The sequence below is a fragment of the Gossypium arboreum genome, chromosome 10 (assembly GCF_025698485.1).
Source record: "Gossypium arboreum isolate Shixiya-1 chromosome 10, ASM2569848v2, whole genome shotgun sequence".
NCBI lineage: Eukaryota > Viridiplantae > Streptophyta > Magnoliopsida > Malvales > Malvaceae > Gossypium > Gossypium arboreum.
In genome coordinates, this window is record NC_069079.1 from 118881188 (window position 1) to 118903736 (window position 22549).

A 22549-nucleotide genomic window follows, 5' to 3' on the forward strand; every position below is an offset into this window, starting at 1 on the left:
TTATAATTAAGATTCAGATTTTTGCCTATTAATTAATTATAAACCTATTTAGTCACAAAATCATCCCACTATAGTATCATGACTGAGTTCTCCCCAACGGTATACCATTATGAAAGCAATTCAATCAGTGCTCATCTAATGACCTTATCACAAGTGCTTTACCTCCATAGTATATCCTTAATCTTTTAGGGATAATATCCGTTTTCCCAATATGGTTCTATTTTATCTCATGGTAATCATTGTATCTTCCTTCATGAAAACTCAATTACTATTAAATAGTAATCAAGTCATTCATCACAAAGACGAATGATCTATGATCACGTTTACTTTTCATCAATCATGTAATGCTAATGAGAGGAAATCATTTACCCATGTGTCGAGTTATGAATTCTACTGTTGTTAATGATGCTACATACTGCAGAAGTTGTATACCTGACGCACTAGCTTTTGATTTCTTATGTATTCAAAATTAGACTTTTACTTACATTAAAGTATATAAGTCACACATACATAGTCCATCATCCACTCAAGATTTAGGTATGTCACGCTATGAACATCAAAAATGAATAAATCCATAAACGGATTCAAAATCTATTCTTCTACTGTCAGTCCAGTCAGTCACATCTATATCACTATCTTCTGGGAGTCATCCGCTCTAATACTCAAGACAAAACATATCCCCAATTGAACTTGATAGACGACATATTAGTCTTTCAATCGATTTGTTCATTTCCAATTAGGCTAAGAATATGTTTAGGTTCATATACTAATATAAGTTGTCTTTCTGTATTACGATTCTACCACGTAATACCGTTTAGTATTAGTTTAAATATTAGACAACCAATAAGCAATATTTACTACTATTTTTCTTTGCATGCAAAAACCACATGACAACATTATACAAAGTATAATAATGTAACCTATGAATTATTTTATTAATCAATTTGTTCAAAAAAATTATAAATATACATAAAAGAAAATACTACATTTAAGATATCAGGTCTAACAAACTGAACACCAACTCAGTCAAGGACGTAATATATCTATATATACAGTGACAATAGCTTCAAGCAAAGATCTTCACTCTGCATTCTTCTCTTATTTTACTAAAATCTTATAATATTATCTTTTGTAGGTTTCTGTCAAAAGATCATAAATTCATCACCATCATCCTAAGTAAAACAAGTGCAAGCTGACGACTCAAACTAGCATTGCAAGACATGCAAGAACTCCTCAAAGGTGTCAAATTCATGGAATACAGGAACGAAAAATTGCTTCTAATGAAGGATGTCACTAACTGAGGAAAATGTGCTTTAAAGACATTGATTTCTTTCACCTGGCCGTAAGATTTTATTCCTTTACCTTGTACCATACAAGTTCATTTATAACAACTAATTTCTCTTCTTCTTCTTTTTTATATGCTTTAACTCATAATTTAATATTAATTTAAGATGATGAAGAAAAAAAAATAAAATGAGAAGTATGGTTAATATATTAAAAACGAACTTTTATTAAAGAAAATGCCGGATTACTTTATTCTTTAGAAAAATGTGTAGGTGTAAAGTTCCAAATCCTATCGTATCTACTTTATCTAACTTTTCCTTTTTGAAATTTTATCAAACCACTTTAAAAGCCATTATTGAGGAGAAATTTTATACATTTGCCTTTGCCACTATCGGAAAATTGGGGGAAGCTCCCTAAAATAATCTTACTCTAAGAATTCATACATTCTAACTTAAAATTAATTAATTGGACTACCCATAGCTCTTCCTAATCCATAATTAAGAGGATAATATACTTTAGCATACTCGAACCATTATTCTCCTACATTGACAATAATACTCATGCCAATTGAGCTATTACTCAATTAGCATTTGGACTAAAACTTCTATATACAATGAAATTTAAAGACTTGCGCATATAATTGTACACGATAAATCTCAAATTCAAGTACTCAATATCTAAGGCTTCTACATTTGTTAACTGAGCCAAAGCCTCATTAGACATAACATAATATTGTTAGCGCGTGAAAAGTGTTTGCATTTACGTAAAAATATTTAACAAAAAAAATTCTTGAAATATTTTAAAAATATTAATTTGGTAACATTTAATTTCTGAAAATACAGTTGTTTATAATTAATTTTATATATTCAAAACAAAAATAAATGGGAAAAATATTTTAAAATCTTATCATATATATATATATATATATATATATATATATATATATATATATATATATATATACAAGGTCTTAGATCTCAGATGACATGAATGTTTAATTTATTGACACGTGACATACCTATTCGATAAAATGTGATAATAGTGTTATTTACTTTCATTTTTGTGGTATTAAAATAGAATATAAATTTAAAATTACATTTGAATAATATCAATTATTTATAAATTTAGATATTTAAAATAATTAAATTACACACTTTAGTATGCACAGATTTTACAAAATTGATAAAATTTTAATAATTTAAAATAATATTATATTAATAAATCAAAATTTAATTTTATAAATTTATTAAATTTATTAAATAATATTATTTCAAAAATATATATATTATTTATAATTTTAAAATAATTAATTTTATTATTAATTAAAATTATGTAGTTAAAGATATCAATAAAAACTATTATTTAAGTATAAAATTAAAACTAAGATTTAAATAATAATAATTAAAATCAAATCTCAATTAACACATATAATCATCATTACACGATTATTTTCTTAAATTAGTTGTTATATATAATTTTTTTAATCATAGGCATTGTATTCACTTATTTAAATGAATAAAGCAGCTTCTAACATTTTTAAAAATTAAAATAATATTTTTTTAAAATTCCTTCAAATTCAATTAATATAATCAATACTATGTAAAATGAACTTAATGAAACAAAATAGAGATTTATAGCTTTTATGAATGGGTAAGTTCCTTTTCAATAAATGTTTTGTTAAATTATTTGAATGTGCTTAACATTCTTAAATTATAGTTTAAATCATCATTGTTTCCAACCTTTTAAAATTTAAGAAATCCTTAATTAAAATTACAAAGTTAGACACTATCATTTTTTATTTGTTTAAAAATGACCTTTCAGTCAAAAATCAAATAAATTATTTAAGTAATTATAAATTTTAATTTGTTGAAAATATTTATCAAAGAAAAATAAATTTATTATTGTTATGTTCTGAAATATGAGTTTATAAATAAATACAATCAAAAATATTTTTAATTTTTTATTACAATATCAGCAGAAAATATTATATATATTATAATTTCTTTTAAAAAATAAACAATACACACGATAAACCTATGCATCACACAAGAAAGAAAACTAGTAATAATATATTAAGAATAACTAGTATATTTCTTGGTTCACACTTTGCATTAGGTTAAATATTTTTGTATGTCAAATTATAGAGTAAAAATTTGAAGGTTAAAATATGCTCTAGGCGTTATACACTTTGTACATTTATAATTTAGTCCCGCTATTTTTATTTTCAAGAATTAATTCCTCTACTTTTCAAATTTAAAATATTAGATCCAATTGTTACACCACTAAAATTCTTCTATTAAATTCTTTGGTGCAACGATTGAAATTTAAAAAAACCACCTAGTAGTCATGTAACAAAAAAAATAACATTAAAAATACTAATTAGGATTTTTGAACTCTTCAAGATAATTTTTTATGTCAGAATAGTGTTCTTCAGAAAAATTGGCATAAGCATTTTGATTGAAATAGTTAACAATATTAACTGTTTAGATTAACTAATGACATTATAAAAGTAAAGTGACCAAACTATGTTAAAAATAAGAATAGAGATTAAATCTCAAGGTTCAAGAGAGTTTAGGGCCAAAATTAAAATTTGACTATTGTTTTATAATATAAAAAAAACAATGCTCAATCTCTAAGAACATTTAGACATTCAATTTATATATAACCACGTAATATTTTAACTAAAAATTTAATGATATTAACTGTTTAAACTAATTACTAACATTATAAAAATATAGGGACCAAATCATGTTAGAAATTAAATCATAGAGATTAAATATCGAAATTAGTCATAATAGAGGGATCAAAACTAAAATTAATTCATTTTTCTAAAATTAAGCCATTTCTCTAAGAATGATACATTAGACTGCATCCAAGATAAATTAATTCTGAATCCGTTTTTGAATTAATTTACTTGTGATGTTCATGGTGTGATTTACCTGAATCCTGAGTTAGTCACAAATCATGCGTATGTAACTCATGTGCTTTGATATAAGTGGAGGCTTATACTCTAAAGATGATTAAGTCCATAGCTGGGGTACATGACTTGTGTATGGCATGACTTTACTAGCAACAACAAAATTCATAGCTCAACTAAAGAGTTAACGAGATCATCTCATTGGTATTGTGTGGATTGATAAATACGGAACGTTGTTATGGGTTGCTTATTCTCGAACTAGCAATTTATCATAGTCATTTGTTGACGGTAATCATATTAATCATTAAGAAGACACAATGGTGATAATGAGATAAAATAAGATTGTATTGAGTGAACAAATTTAACTCAAAGGAATCAAGGGTATCATATAAGAGTAAATCACACATGACGAAGTAATTGGATAAAATAATTGGATGAATTGCTTTCGTAAAGAGTATACAATAAGGAGTTTTCAATTATATTACTTCTTGTGGGCTAACTCCATGATTAAGTAAATTGTGAATTATCGGAACGATACTTCTAGACATAATTGCAATTACTAGAGCCTAATGTATATGTCCAATTGGTCCCTCCATTAGCTCAACAAAAGCTCGATCAGACTGCATTTGAATCATAAGAAAATTTTACGACTTTGGAAATAATTTAATTGAGTTAATTTATTCGATTTGGAATTAAATTAGGTAGTTTTGATAATTGTTCAACTAGAGAATTTGATTAAAGAATTCTCTTAAAAAATTAATTTGGAAAATCTTAGTGATTTTTGGAAAAATTAATTTTGATCAAGTAAAATTAAATTAATCAAATAACTTTAAATTAATATTATTTAGAAATTAATTTTCAAGTCAGACAATTGGCCCAATGGGTATTTGAACTTGAAAATTGAACCTGAGATCAAAAATTGGGCTCGAGGATTGAAAATCGAGATCGAGACCCAAAAACTAGTCGAACCGGGCTTGGTGTGTAAAACCAGGCTGACGATCCAACCGGTGGTTGGATCTGACCGGTTGGTCCATCATTAGGCCTGGACCAAACCGACAATAGTCAAACCTGCTCGGGGTGTCATAAAGGTGTTGCACTTGTGATGGCACCACCAAACACAACGGTGCTGGTGACGACGATGACATTTCGGTGGCCGGCGGGTGGTCCTTCAGCAGTTGAGCAATGGAGGAATCACAGTCCTACTGGGACTCTATCGGATAATTTGATTTCAGATTAACTATTCCAAAAATAATATTATTTTAATAATTTTAATATTTAATTTAATTTAATATTTATCTTGTATATAAGTATTCTAGTAATTTAATAGATATGTTAGAATTAAGTGACCCAAATTCTTATTTAAATAAAATACGATGGAAAATAAAATAAAAGCAAAATCCATATAGAACTAGACTTCTTTTATTTTATTTTAGAATAAGGTTTTTTAAACCTTATTAAACTCCATCTATTTTATATTGATTAGGATAAGGTGTTTCAATCCTACTAGAATATGGCTTTACAAGCCTATAAATAGACATAGTCTATTCCTCTTATATTAATTCAAATTTTCGACATAGTGAATTTTCTTCTCCTCTGCCCGTGGTTTTTTCCCCGAAAGAGTGTCCACGTAAATTTTGTGTGTTATTTTATTTTATTTTATTTTATTTTATTCACAAATTGGTATCAGAGCTTCCGGTTTGTTCATCTCAATCACAGTAATGGCATCTTTGAAGTATGACACTCCGCTGTTGGATCGCAACACCAGATTTGCATTGTGGCAGATTAAGATGCAAGCAGTTCTTGCGCAGATGGATCTGGAGGATGCCCTGCTAGAGATAGATAAGATGCCTTCGATATTAACAGATGAAGAGAAGAAGCGTAAGGATCGAAAGGCGTTAACATAATTACATCTGCATTTGTCCAACGAAATTTTGCAAGATGTAATGAAAGAGAAGACTGCCGCTACATTATGGAAGAGGCTAGAACAAATATGTATATCGAAAACTCTAACAAGCAAGTTGCATATGAAGCAGCATCTTTATGCTCATCGTTTGGAGGAAGGTGCGTCTGTACACGAACACTTAACAGTGTTTAAAGAAATTCTCTCAAACTTGGAGGCCATGGAGGTTCAGTATGATAAGGAAGATTTAGGGTTGATTCTACTTTGTTCGTTGCCCCCGTCTTATTCAACCTTTAAAGACACGATTTTATATAGCCGCAAGTCTCTCACAGTTGATGAGGTTTATGATTCTTTAACCTCGTATGATAAGATGAAACATCTTGTGGTTAAACCCGACTCTCAGGGAGAGGGTCTCATTGTTCGTGGGAGACAAGATCGGAATGCTGATAATGATCGTGGTAGGACACAAGAACGGAATCCTCATGGTAAATCTAAGGGTAGATCGAAGTCTTCAAATAGAAGTAAAACTTGTAACTTCTGCAAGAAGAAAGGGCACATTAAATCTGAGTGTTATAAGCTACAAAATAAGATTAAAAGAGAGGCTGCGAATCAAAAGGGAAAACAACCAGAAAATTTCGGTGAAGCTGATGTTGTAGAAGACTACAGCGATGGTGAACTTCTAGTCGCTTCTGTCAATGATTCTAAAGTAAGTGAGGAGTGGATACTTGATTCAGGTTGCACCTTCCACATGAGTCCCAATCGGGATTAGTTTACAACTTACAAAACAGTGTCTGAAGGTGTTGTTTTGATGGGAAATAATGCTTCGTGTAAAATCGCAGGTATTGGAACAATTAAAGTTAAGATGTTTGATGGAGTTGTCAGAACACTTAGCGACATACGGCATGTTCCAGAATTGAAAAGAAATTTAATTTCGTTAAGTACTCTTGATTCAAAAGGGTACAGATATACAGCTGAAAGTGGAGTTTTAAAGATTTTCAAAGGGTCTCTTGTTGTGATGAAAGGGCAGAGAAAAATTGCCAAGTTATATGTTTTGCAGGGTTCTACTGTTACTGGTGATGCAGCTGTCGCTTCCTCTTCCTTGTCAGATGATGATATTACTAAACTTTGGCATATGCGCCTAGGGCATATGAGTGAGAATGGCATGGCTGAATTGAGCAAAAGAGGACTTCTTGATGGGCAAGGAATTGGCAAACCGAATTTCTGTGAGCACTGTGTTTTTGGGAAGCAAAAGAGAGTTCGATTCACTAGAGGAATCCATAACACGAAGGAAATGTTGGAGTATATTCATTCTGATCTGTGGGGGCCATCCAGAGTGCCTTCGAGAGGTGGAACTAATTATATGCTAACCTTTATTGATGATTTTTCCAGAAAAGTTTGGGCGTTCTTCCTGAAGCAGAAAAGCGATGTGTTTTTCGCATTTAAGTCTTGGAAAATTATGATTGAAAAACAGACGGGAAAACAGATAAAATACCTCCGTACAGATAATGGCTTAGAGTTCTGTTCTGATGAGTTTAATAGATTGTGCAAGTCAGAAGGGATCATGAGACACTTGACAATTTGTCATACTCCACAGCAAAACGGCGTTGCAGAATGAATGAACAGAACGATCATGGAGAAGGTTCGATGTATGTTGTCAAATGCCAACTTACCGAAGTCATTTTGGGTAGAAGCAGCCTCTACTGCATGTTTTTTGATCAACCGATCTCCATCCGTTGCCATTGAGAAAAAGACTCCACAAGAGGTATGGTCTGGTAATCCTGCTAATTATTCTGATTTAAAGATTTTTGGGTGTCCTGCGTATGCTCATGTTGATAATGGAAAATTAGAACCGAGATCCATTAAATGCATTTTTCTTGGTTATAAAGCCGGTGTAAAAGGCTATAAGTTATGGTGTCCTGAAAATAGAAAAGTTGTGATTAGCAGAGATGTTGTTTTTGATGAAACTACTATGCCACCTAACTTATCTCTTAAAGACTTTTCCAATAAAGAAAACCAAAAGCAGGTGGAGCATCAGATTAATACAGAATCAACTCCTCAAGCCAGTACAAAAATTGAGAATAGAGTTGCTTCTTCACCGCAATACTCTATCACCAAAAATAGAACAAGAAGAGAAATTAAACCTCCAAAGAAGTATGCCGAGGCTGATCTAGTTGTTTATGCTTTAAATGTGGCTGAAGATATAGATGCGAATCAAGAGCCATTTAATTATTCGAGGCGATTAACGTGAAGACTCGAGAAAAGTGGATGTTTGCTATGCAAGAGGAGATGGAATCACTCCACAAAAAGCAAACATGGGATCTTGTAAAACTTCCTAAAGGTAAAAAGGCATTCGTTGTAAATGGGTGTTTAAAAAGAAAGAAGGGACTCAGGAGTTGAAGAACCGGATATAAAACAAGGCTTGTTGCAAAGGGTTACTGATCAAATTCGGAGTGGACTTCACAGATGTGTTCTCCCGGTTGTTAAGCATAGTTCGATTCGAGCTTTGCTTGGTATTGTAGCCATGCATGATTTGGAGCTTGAGCGGTTAGATGTAAAAGCGCATTTACGCATGGAGAATTTGAGGAGGATATTTACATGCAACAACCGAGGGTTTTATAGTCTCGAAAAAGAGGACTATGTTTGCTTCTTTGAAAAAGTCCTTTTAAGGTTTGAAACAGTCACCAAGACAGTGGTACAAGAGGTTTGATTCCTTTATGACTTCTCATGATTTCAAAAGAAGTAGTTTTGACAGTTATGTCTACTTTAAGAAAAATAGTGATGGTTCTTTTGTGTATCTACTTCTTTATGTTGATGACATGTTGATAGCAACAAAAGATAAAGTAGAGATAAGAAAGGTCAAAGCCCAACTAAGTGAAGAATTTGAGATGAAAGATTTAGGACCAGCAAAGAAGATACTTGGTATGGAGATTCTTAGAGATAGAAAAGTAAGTAAATTGTACCTAAGTCAGAAGGGGTACATTGAGAAAGTTCTTTGCAGGTTCAATATGCAGAGTGCTAAGCCTGTTAGTACTCCATTAGCAGCTCATTTCAGACTTTCATCAGCTTTGTCTCCACAATCAGATGATGAGATTGAGTACATGTCACATGTTCCATACTCTAATGCGAGAGGATCTCTCATGTATGCTATGGTTTGTTCACGTCTAGATTTATCATATGCATCGGTCGGTTTAGCGATACATGGCGAATCTCGGTAAAGAACAACGGAAAGCGTTCAATGGATTTTAAGATACTTACGAGTACTACCGATGTTTGCTTACAGTTTGGAAGAACTAGAGATGGAGTCATTGGGTATGTTGATGCTGATTTTGCTGGAGACCTTGATAGAAGAAGATCTCTCACGTGTTATGTCTTTACAATCGGAGGTTGTGCAATCAGTTGAAAGCCACTTTGCAAACTACAATCGCTTTGTCTACCAAAGTTGAGTACATGGCTATTCTTGAGGCTTGTAAAGAAGCTGTTTGGTTTAAGGGACTCTTTAGTGAACTTAATGAAGACCTTCAAATCAGCACAGTATTTTGTGACAGTCAGAGTGTGATCTTTCTTACAAAAGATCAAATGTTTCATGAGAGAACAAAACATATTGATGTTCGGTATCATTTTGTTCGTGATATTATTGCTCGTGGTGATATTATTGTGAGCAAAATTAGAACTCATGAAAATCCTGCAGATATGATGACTAAGTCACTTCCTATAACCAAGTTTGAGCATTGCTTAGACTTGGTTGGTGTTCATTGTTGAAGTTAAACCCTTAAGGGGTTTTATGGAAGAGGTGGAGAACTTGTTTATTGAAAGTTCGCGATGAAGAACTTGTTCATTGAGAATTTGTGTCAAGGTGGAGATTGTTAGAATTAAGTGACCCAAATTCTTATTTAAATAAAATACGATGGAAAATAAAATAAAAGTAAAATCCGTATAGAACTAGACTTCTTTTATTTTATTTTAGAATAAGGTTTTTTAAACCTTATTAAACTCCATCTATTTTATATTGATTAGGATAAGGTGTTTCAGTCCTACTAGAATATGGCTTTACAAGCCTATAAATAGACATAGTCTATTCCTCTTGTATTGATTCAAATTTTCGACATAGTGAATTTTCTTCTCCTCTGCCCGTGGTTTTTTCCTCGAAAGGGTTTCCATGTAAAATTTGTGTGTTATTTTATTTTTCTTTATTTTATTTTATTTTATTTTTCACAAGATATAATATTAAATTCAATCAAATATTTATCTTGATAAGTATTTCATTAATTTAATATTAAAGTGATTAAGTTTAATTATCGTTGAACTCTCTAACTCTCCTTATATAAAGAGAGTCATGGGTTATTATTTTTCACACACTTGAATTCAAAAAAAAAGTTGTTGAGAGAAAATTCTCTAAACAAATTATTTCAAAAAAATTCTAGTGATATTTTTCTTATTTACAACTTGATCTAGAAGTTTAGAGAAATTACGAAATTATCTTACTAGTAGTTTTGTGGAAAAATTTTTGATTCGAAACGAGCCCACACTCGGCAGACATGAGCTTGAGGATAGCGGAGAAGACTACTCAGTCGAAGCATTCATCCTAAACGAATCGAAAAGATACAATTTTGATTAAGTGTTTATTATTTTAAATATCACAACCAAGTTCTTATTTTTGAAAAAAAAAATTAAAACTCTGGTTTTTCCATGAACTTATTTTTCGCTGCGCTTTCTAAACCTATTTTTCTAACAATTTGATGTAACTTGTAGAAAGTGCAAAATGGTTAAAAATAAAATGAGTATTAAAACTAAAAATTCGTAGAAGAAATTCTAGGGCTCCCTAATTTTCGTGAGCCTCAAAACTATTTGAGCAAAGATAAAATTGATGTGTATAGGCTCAACAAAATAACTATCATCTTGCACTATTATTTCATCTTTAACCTTTTCCTTCGTGATTTCATCTTTTATTTTCTCTTCAACTTAATCAAAAGTCTCGAGAATTTCCTCCTTATGCTCTTTGGTTTTGGCAAATCTTTCTAAGAAAGGAGGTTCTATCACTGGGCTGATCAGATAACTCCTTTAGTGCAACCACCTCTTGTTCAACTTCTTTTTTTTGAAATTCTAATCTACTCACTAAAATCATGAGTCTAATTTGATTTTCTATGTTCCGAAAATGGCTCTTCATTCGTTTTTCTAGGTTCTCAATGCTTGACTTTGTTTTTCGTAGAGATAGTTGAATGGTGCTAGAAAGAGATTCAACTATATCCTCAAGAGACTTACCTTACTTTGAAGATGACAATTGTAGGGAAGCCTACAACCTCGATTCATAACCAAAATCTGGATAATTTATACACTCATGATTGTAAGTATTGGCATAGGGATCAAATCCCTGTTGGGAAATCCTCTAGTTTCATTGACATGCTCATAGGGAACTTCTTGGAACATGGGAAACACATCATTGTATTGCCCATAATCAGCATAAGTTTCATTCTCACAGGCTTGCACTTGTTTAGAATTTCCTACAAACAATTGTTGAACAAGAGAGGTTAGTTTATCAATTTGATTATCAATGGAATACAGATTTACCTCATTTGATCTGCATGGGTGAATATGCAACCATTAATGAAGATAAAGGATAAAAAGAAATAAATAAAAAAAAGAGAAAGAAATAAATTTATTAACACTAGTCCCCAACAACGACACTAAAATTTGTAAGGTTGTCGAAACTGTTAAAAATAAAATCTACTTGAAAATATAAATTAGTAGAAAGTGACAAATAGGATCCAATTCATAGAGACCAACAATAACTTTATTTCTTTAATAAACAAGGAAAATAAAAATATCCTATGGGGGTTTAAAATTAAAACAAAGTAAAAAAGAAATAGTAAAATAAAATATAGGAAAATCAATGTGATAAAACTAGAACCAAGGTAAAATCTCTATTTGATTCAAGGGTTTGATCATTGATTCAAAGATAAATTTCAATGTTTCTTAATAAATTGGTTATAGTTACTGACGGTTGCAAGTAACCTAATCTCTTCTTACCTTCTCGATAATCAAGACAATCGTCATTAATTACTTTTCTTATTAACAAATAACCCTATAACGTTAGTATGCATACTCCATGCATAGACTTAACACACATATTTAAAAGCAATTTTAACTGCAAGTGTGACAAGACAATTGTAATTTATGTGTGTTACAAGGGAACACAAAGTATTCCAAGGATTGAACCAAAAAAAAAAAAATCAAGTAATAAGGTAGATGGACAACGATCAAGCATGCAATTAAAAAGTCTAACAAACTAATAGCTAAGTGCTATATTTGGACAATTCATAATTCATCAATGCTTCTTAGTACGATTTCATTGTGAATTCTTCCCCTGCAAATGCTTGGAATGTTCTAACATTCCTAATTCGTGCATTGCTCAAGTATAAAAAACTAATTAATTACTTTAATAAAGCAAGGTTGTCAAACTATAATTTATGGGAATTATATTATAAAGATAAATCAAGGAGTATTGATTTAGCAATAGGGAACACTAAAGCAGGGTTATCAGACTATAATTAATGAGAATATTATATTATAGAAGTGACCCAAGTAAGATTTCCATATAATGTGGAGTTTAATGAAATACTTGTCCTTCGCTTTTAATGAAAAAATTCCTTTGATCTCCATTGAGACAAGAAATTGAGACATCAATTTTTTTCAATACTATAAAGCAGCTCTGGGAAGCTCCAATCTGAAACAAGACACTAACAAATTAAGTATCATAAATTGAGTTCAAATGACTGTGACTAAATTTTGTTTATAATAAGTAACATTTGAAACAATCTATGCAATTATTTCAACAATTTGCAACCCATTTTGGAGCAATTTGCAAACATGTGACAGCAACAAGTGGTGGGAACAACAAGTCTTGTAGCAGCTTGAGGCCAACTATGAAGGCATCAACCATTTTTAGTCTCTTTCTTGCTTCTCCCTTCCTGACCGATTGTATCAAAGAAGTCCCCCATTGGCAGCCTTAATTCACCAAATTGAAGCTGCAATTTTTTTAAGGCAGCAAACTAACTCCAAAACAAAGCAGCTAGTAGCTATTGGAATTGGTGCAGGCAGCAGCAACCAGCTGCTATTGTCGGTATAATAGCAATTCCTCAAGCAATCGGTAAAATCATTGAAGCAAGGAATGACCAAGCTACAATTTAAAACATGTAGCAGCAGAGAACGATACCAAGGAGGCAGATCCATAAACAGCATCAGTAGCTAATATTTGAAACAGAATTCAGCAACTGAAAACTAAAATTTAGTCCTTTAGCATCAAGTACTTGAACTACTAATTTCCCCCCCTTCTCTTTCTCACGAATGCGCTGTAAATGAGTCCTATTTCCTCCTCATGCTGGTTTGGCAACACTTGATTTTGCCAACATTCTTAAATTTCCACTCAATCACCTTAGTATTTGGCATGTGTCTAAACATATGCCATTTAGCAGTGTCAATACCACTTAGTATTTGGCATGTCTCATGCAATTTATAAAGCTTCTATAATTACTTTTCATCCATTATAACTTATAAGCATTATTCCATTCAATGGTTAAATAAATCCAAATGTTACTCTTTCCATTTTCCTTAAAATTTCAATTTAGTCCCATTTTTATTACTCTCCACCTTATACGCTCATGCTTAGTGAAAAATTTGTCCTCCATCAGTTTGACACCTAGCCAAATTTATCTTCACCTATGATCATGCTTCGACACCTAGACTTGCTAAGTGCCATACAAGCTTTACACTAAATCAAAATCATTATCATTTAATTGTAGAACATCACTGATTCACTCCATTGTACCTTTACTGGTTTAATTGTTATTTCTTAATTAAATCAAGTCCATTAACTTAATGGAAAAATTGCACTTCAAATCCTTCTACTTTATAATTACTGAATTTAATTTATAATATATCAATTTTTATAGTTTTTACAAATGCTTTAATAACAATTAGAATTTTTTTGTTAGAACTATATTTGAATTATCAAAATAATTGATAAATGTTAATTAATTATTATTTTGAATTATGTTGATTTGCCTTAATTACATGAAATTAATGAATATTAAATAGTGTTAAAGTTGTGTGTCCCTAATCCTTGTTAAAGAAAATATAGTGGTAAAACTAGGGGATTTGTGTAGAGCTTAAGGCTGAGGGCCGAAATTCCTTGTCGCACAAGTGGAATCTGTATAAAATTACACTTCGTCTATTTGACATTGATAGTCGAAATTCCTTTTATATCATTCGTTTTTCAACATTAGTAAATTTCTTCTTCTTTGCCTATGGTTTTTTCCCGAGAGGGTTTCCACGTAAAAATCTGTGTTCTATTTTTCCTTTTTTTTCCTTTATGTTTGCGATCATTCTAGTGCATTATCAACGTTAGCTTTACAAATAAGTTAAAAATATTTTAATTATAATTTAAAATTTTTATTATATTATTTGAATTTTAAAAAGTTAATATATGTTAATTATTTTACACTAATTACAATATTTAAAAATCAATTAAAAAAATGAAACACTTAAAACCACACATTAGAAATTAATACCATCTAAAGTGTCCAAATTTAAGTGCCTTTATAAATGTTTTATGTTGCAATGCATGACTGCAGAATTTAGACCCTTGGAGAGGCACTTGTCATGGTTGCTTGCTTTTCCTATATCTGTTTGTTTTGTGCATAGAATAACTAGAACATAGTATTCATGATGTTGTAGCAGCAAATAAATGAAAATCGATTTTGTTAGCAAGGAATGTGCCTCAATTGTCTCATCTCTTCTTCTACAATTTGGTCTTTTTCAGTAGGGCTGACATGGACCAAGCTAATAGGGTTAGAAGTTTGCTAGATAGATTTGGCCTTTTTTTTTTCAAGACATGGAGTCAATGCTCAAAAGACTGAGGTCTACTTCTTTTAAAACATAGATGAGAGAATGGCAAGGTCTATTTGTGCTAGATTGGGATATCTACAAGTCTCTAATCTTGGTGTATGTCTGGGAGTGCCCCCTATTTCATCAGAGGGTCACTAATGGGATTTTTGTTTTTGTTGTGGAAAAGGTGAGGTGAAAACTTAATAATTGGGATGCGAAGCTTCTTGCAATAGCTGAGAAAGTGAATTTAGCCTGCTTTGTCCTTGTGTCCATATACAAATATTTTATGCAATCTACGATGATTTCGATTGCTATTTGTGATGAGATTAACAGGAAATTAAAAAAGTTGTTCGAAATTATATCTGGTGCTCTCATTATGAAGATCTTGAGAATGTGTTGTGGAGTTGCCCTATTGCTTGTCGGACCTGGTCGAAAGTTATCCTGTCAAAGTACACTACAAGCTTTTTTTTTCCTTATCGTTCATGGACTGGTTGGTGGCAAACATTCAAAACGTGCGAAAATAGACTTTTTGGTATCATAATACAGAGGCTCTGGAAATCAAGGATGTTAGTCGCGTTCAATAAGGAGAATGCCTGCTCTGAGGAAATCATTAAATCAGTTGGTACTGAGCGAAAGGTATTAAGGATGCCTCTGATATTTTGGAGCGTGTTGGACTAAACTAAATATTGATGGTGAAAAGAAAGGTGCGGCTGGTTGCACATCTGTAGGGGGTTTAGCCAGGGATGAACATGGTGAATGGTTGTTGGGATATTGCAGAAGCACAGGAGAAAGCAGTGGAGTTCAGGCTGAATTACGGGCCATTTATGATGATCTTTCTCCTATGGAACAAGGGTCTTCGACGCATTGTAATTGAATGCGACAGCTCAGAGGCCTTGTAAGTCATCAAGGAGTCGGAATTGCAGAGATCAAATGTGGCGTTTGCTAGAAGAATCAACGAGCCGCTGAATCGAAGCTGGGAGGTGCGACTGTGCCATGTGTATCGTGAAGCAAATGCTGCGGAGGATTTAGCTGTTCCGACCATTTTGCAGCAGGATTTATCTGGGACCGCCTCCTTAAGATGTAATTTCTTTGTTTAGCTCTCTCTTTTGTAACCAAAAAACTGAATATTCCTTTCAAGAATCCAATACCCAATGTCTCTTCCTTGTGTTTTTGCTTCTGAATGGTGGAGTTTCACTGCACGCAAAGTACATATCTCAGGTTAAAGGACAAAAACTATTATGAGTTTAAAGGAGAGAATTTGCTTGACATGGAGCCAGAGGAAAGGTCTCTTGCTGGACTCTTTATGAGTTTCTAGTCCCCTCTTGAGATTGCGGGTGTGAACCATATCGACTTTTGGCACATGGTGCGTAATGCTCGAAGGGAAAAACTTGGTGAGCCGGAGCTCGGTCCACTTGAGGTATAGATCATGAACTACCCTTTGGCCTTTGCACCTTTATCTCATATAAGAACTTGCTGTTGTCAACATATTCTTCTTGCTCTCCCTGTTGTAATCAATATCGATATTTTTCTGAAAAGGTCAAACTCTGTCATGGCTAGGCTATTTCTATACGGTTATATCTTGTAATTTAGAAGCTCATAGTTAAGGAACACACAATAATCATGCTTGTTTGTTATTGATTACAATGCTTACATCATTTTATTCATGCAGTTCTATGCTTACATATATCCTAAACTCGATCTTGTGAACATGAAGACTGACTTCCTTAACAGAAACGGCAATAGTTATGTGCATTTCCTTTATTTTGCTAATAAAAAAAACGCAAATATTGATTATTTTATTCTTAGAGTACAGCCACATCTTAAGTTGCTGGTTGTAGAGGGTGAGGAAACATTGTAAATCAGTAAAACATATGTTTTACTGCTTTGTTATAAAACATGATCATGTTGATCTTCCATGCATGTTGATTTCCTTTTCACCTTGTTTACAAAGCTCTTTTTCCCTGTAACATGCATGATTGGTTCTTTTTGTCATCCTTTAAAGTTTTAGAAAGATGTCAACATCTGCCTTAAGTCAGTAACAAACATAAAAGTAGGCAGTAGAGATCTAGTCTGAACTGTAAACCATGTGGAGGTTGGCCCACATTCATGATTTGTTTTTTTTCCCGAGTAGTAAAATGATGCCCTAATGGATGAGTCTATGTTATCTTGATTCTTAGATTATGTACCATTAATCTTTGTGGATATTTTGGAAAAAGTATTGGATGTAGTAAGAACTTGTTCTGCTTAGCTTAACAGAGTTCCTTGCTTTTTGTCTTAACCAGATTTCTGCAATGTCGTTTGGTCTTTTTCTTTTCACTGACCATTTCTAGCTTTTTTAATAAACTATCCTATCATAAGAAATATGTCTCCATTCTTATAAGAACATGTTATAATTTGATGTTTTCAGGAAGACAGGAGATAGCTCGTTAGCCAAAGTTCTTGAGGAGAAAGGCTATACCGCAATTTCTGCCGCATAGCATACAATACTCTCTGTCAATATTATCTGTTTGATTCTAGTCAAAACTCACTTTAGCTCCGTTCTTCAGCCTCTAGTCCACATTGTTTTACTTTGTTAATTGGAAAGGAATTGATGCTCAAAAATCTCTGAAGTTAATCGATCATGGTTCCACCATTAAAGGAGCATAAAGCCTTGGCCCTAAGGTGCTTGGCTGCTAGCAATGGTGCCTAAAAGGTTATTGTTTCTTGTTTAACCTCTTGCCTTGGCATGTAAATTTGAGGTCCCCTTTTTTTTCTCCCTCTCTGTCTCGAAATTAATTGATTGATGTGCAAGTATACACAATCGTTAATAAGTAATAAAGTAGTGAGCGAGAGTTGTCGGTCTCCACTGAAATTATTTATGCAAATCAAGTATTGCGAAATTAATTACTCATCAAATTGTTTGGTGATAAAAATAAATTAAAATGTGATGGATTTCTAATTATATTAAACTAAGTATACTTAAAATTAAATTAAACAAAGAAAGAAATAAGTGTGCAAGTTTTAAGAGTAATCACAATTGCATGCATTAGAATAATTTTCTTTCCTAACTAAAAAATATTTAATACTAATAATGTTACGGAAAATTCCATGGCAACTCGCCTATTTATTAATCCTGTTTTTATGAGTGCTCGGCTCCTCTTGAAGCCTTAAGCTCAACCTTTTAGTTTGCATATTTCTATGTTCATTCCTACTTAAAGGTTACATTTTCAAGTATCGTCTAAGAAATCATACTTATTAAATTATTAATTCTAGCATATGTATGTCAAACAACTTAGTATTTTTAATAAGCAAAAAACAGATCATGTGAGGTGACATTAAAATATTTCTATACTGAAATAGTTTAACTATATTAATCCTAGAGTTATGCAAGGTAATAAAGTTCTTTCGATATTATACTAATCTGACCTAATTTCATAATAAAAAGATCAAACATGCACCATTCAGATATTGTGTCAATTAATTATAATTTGGTTCTGATTTAATAATTAATTTAATTGCATCCCTACATTTATAATGCACAAATAACATGTTCGGATGAATAAGCAAGCAAGGCACATAACATCATTAACAAAAATAAATAATCTAAGCAACGGAATTTAAATCATTCTAACACTGACAAAATTAAGCAACCATGATTATATTAAAAGCAAAAAAACTCAGTTGCAATCATGTTTCTTGAATTGAACAAAAATAAAAGATTGAAGGGTAAAGAATGCAAAGTCATTTTCAGTGGTTCTCCTAAGCATAGCTCACTTCACTCCTTCTTTCTTTCCTTCTTGTTGTGACTATCAAGCTTGAGTGCTCCTAATGTGGTCGAATGAGACTGCTCTCAAAGCCTTGCAAAACTCTTTGAAGAATGCGAACATATGGAGAATGAAAAAAGAGAGAAAAGAGAGAAGAGATGATGAATGAGGGATGAACGAAATGAATAAATGGTTAGGGGTATTTATACTTGTGAGGAGCCCTTTGAGTTTATTAAAAGTAGCATGTCAATCTTCCCTTTTTCTCTCATGCATAGCTGGCCCTTTGAGTGGAGGAAGGAAGGTTGATAACTTTGCTAAATTTAGCTAGTCAAAACTTGATTCATTGAAAAGTAAAACACCCCAAACTCGACCTAGACATTATGACCAAATGTTGTGGGATACATCATCTATACGTTTTAAAATTCAAGATTAATTCATTTAAACCATGGTACATATGTGTTTCTAGAATCGTTCGTTTACTTTCACTTGAATAGGTTTAAAACCACATTGTTAGCTTATTTATTATCCAAAAAACTTATTTTTGATTATTTGGATTTGCAACGAAAAACTCCAGAGTTGTCAATTTTTGAAAATAGTTATTTTAGTATGTGAAAATGCAAAATTTGTAGTTTAGAGAAAACAAATTATTAAAGTTTCACAGCTAGTCCAAAACCAAAAATATATAATGTCCAAAAAATTATCCAATAGTTCAAAAAGTTCAAAAATAATCATGAAATCAATTCAAACTGTTAAATGTAAGGATGGCCAATCCGAGCCCCAAATGCTGCCCGATCCTAAGTTTGAGGGTTACCTGAAAAGATTAATAAATTGAATGAGCTAGAAAGCCCAGTGTGGGACTTGGCCCACATACATAACAAATTACACAATTTAATCACTAATTTCAACAGAAGAAAACATATACAGAAGCATGACATGCTTTTTGATGTAAAATCAACAAACAAATCAGATCTTACCTCCATCCACTATACACCATCTCCGACCCACCCAAAACACCAAATAGGGTAAATGATACTCATCCAACCCTACATACCAAATAGTGATCATATGTCATTATACAGAAATATGCAGTCATGCTGCCAAATGTTATGCGGAAGTCCACCATATTCAAATATTACTGCTGTAACTATCAGGTATAGATATTGCAATTTTACCGCCAGAAATGCAGATTGTATTCTGCTAGAACTTTCTCTGTCACATTATCATATTCCACCCCAATGCACATGCAACGTCATAATACATATATCATAACATTCAGATTAAAAGTGCATATTTTAAACATTTCAGATCAGAAACATGCTAACGGTACTTTCAAATTCATAAACCAGATATACAATTTATACATTTAACATGCTTTCAAAAAAATGCACACACAACAAAAACATCAGATTTCATTTATCGAACTACATGTATATCATTCATTAGAGCTTACGAAATTGTTGACCTTGAATACACAATCAAAATCTGGCCTTAACTAAACTTACTCAAAATGGGCCCATACACCCTACCTAGCACAACCCGTGTGGCCCGCACGGCTGGCGCACAACCTAGCATTCACTCGTGTGGCTTACACGGCTTGACACATGATCGTGTAGCATTGACAGTTTCAATTTTTTGTACAGTTTTTTGAGTTTACAAGTTAGGGTCACACAACTGGCTATTTTTTCGAAATGCTCACACCACAGCATCAATCAAATCTTGCAAACACATCCATAATTTGAATAATTACTAACCACTTACAAAGATTCGGCTCATGCTTCCTAAAATATTCGGCCATTAACAAGAGACATTCTACCATAAACCCAAATTAACACTATTCAGCCCACCAAAATTGGGCATCCGACACTTACCCTCAGAAACAAAAATACCCAACGCACTTATCTCGCCTGAGGAATGTACACCTAACACTCCTCACCTACAAGAACCACACAGAAGAATTATCAATATCCACAACAATAACACATTCAGTGAAACTCAACAACATCTCATTTTTCAACGAATGGACCTTACTTACAATAATAATAAAAGGAAAAAACAATTGAAAACTACAATTCGCTTACCACATGCCCGACGAATAACAAGTCCAGAAGAAAATCAACACAGCAACAAAGGGTTCAAACAGTAATAGGACAACAAATAGCAACAACAGAAGAGAAAGAAAGAAAGAATAGGATTGTTTAAATAAGAACGAAAATTGAGAGAAGAAAAACAAAGAATAGCATAAGGAAATCGACAAAGAAATTTTCAGGAAAACAAAAAGATACAACATAAAATAGAATGAGAGAAAATGTGAAATGTAAGGAAACAATAGGTTTCAAACTTGAAATCTAATAGTAAGCTAAAACCTTACCAATAAACCAACAAACTCATTCTTGACTTAAACTTACAAAAATTAAAAATAACCTTTACAAACCAAATCAGATATAGTATCAAAATTAATAAAGAAATTTCTAAGAAATGAAATAAAACATAGGACCTCAAGTAAACATCCAAAGCACTTAACCACTGAATTATATATATTTATATTTCAGAGTTTATTTTTGGCAAGTCTTTGCGGTTTGGACTTTTAACATGGTGTAGTTTCAGTATTCTGTCCATAACTTAAGTTATATACCTCTATTTTGAGATTTGAAGTGAATTGAAAGATCTAACTAAAGTTATTTTATGACTGAAGCCCAAAAATGTCCTCAACTTTTGATGCGAAAATTACTAAAAAACCTAGAAAAAAAATCTACTTTATGTATTTAATGGGACTTCTGTATTTTCTCCATTATATTATTTTTGCCCTATAAATTGACATTATTAGGGGGGATGGGGATAACTGTTCTTAGTTTTATTTTGGTTTTGTCTTTTATTTTCTTTCTGGGTTTCTAAACCTTTTTTTCTAGTTGAAATAATATTCGAAGTTTGGTTCTATAAGTTTGTGAGATCGAATTGCTTCTAATCTTTCTTTTCTCTTTAATATTTGTATGTCTCCTGGTTTAATTACATTTGTTCAATTTTGTTAAATATTTGGTTGTAGTTGGTAGCTTAGAATAATTGCTTTGTCGATTAGATAATTAGTTGATAAATTGATTTATAATATTTGTGACGACTGCATGATTATTATTATAGTATGCGCATACGGTCAAACTTAAATAAACTCTGATTGTGTGTTTGTTGGTTAGAATTGGGTCTATTTTGTTTTTAAGGCTATTGATAAATTAAATTATTAAGCTATTGATCTATCGTAATTTGATATGTCAAATTAGCCTCTCTCGTATGCTTAAGGAGCTTGTTCTCAAGTAGTTTAATATCATTTTAATACTTTTTATCAATTATTAGTTGTTAGTTTCAATGCTAGCTTTTATCACTATTGAGATCTAAATTGGCAAAATTATGTCATTTGGAGTCTAATATTTGATTTAAGCTTGTTTAGGGAGATGATTAAGGTCAAATGTCAAGGAGACATTCAATTAATGTGCGTGTCATGACACTAATGCTTGTATGGTGGCATGTCGTTGAGGTTGAGACACCAAGCATTGGGTGTCACAACATTAAGCCCCAAGATCGCGGCTTCAAGTCTTTGAGGTTACAACTCCAAGCCAAATGTTAAATTAAAGGGAATCAAGTGGTTTGTTAACCAGGTCGTGACGCTAGTAAGGATGTGTCATGACACCGAGTGCTCCCATGCCCCCCTTTTGTGCAAACTACTTGCATGTCGTGACACCTAAGCCTGTGTGTCGCAATACTGAAGCTTTATAGGTGAAAAACTATAGGGGCAATTTTGTGTCAAACTCAGCTCAAATCATCAACTTTTTAAGGGTG

The 22549-nt window shown here is 32.2% G+C and overlaps 1 long non-coding RNA gene across 2 annotated transcripts; it reads left to right on the top strand.

Annotated features, from left to right (window-relative positions):
• The first annotated feature begins 15038 nt into the window (after nt 1-15038).
• Nucleotides 15039-17860, top strand: LOC128281437 (uncharacterized). Of its 2 annotated transcripts, XR_008271647.1 has the most exons (3): nt 15040-16061; nt 16200-16398; nt 17389-17860. It is a non-coding gene; the product is annotated as an uncharacterized LOC128281437 (long non-coding RNA). The 2 variants fall into 2 exon arrangements; XR_008271646.1 differs by having other exon boundaries at nt 15039-16398.
• Nucleotides 17861-22549: the final 4689 nt, after the last annotated feature.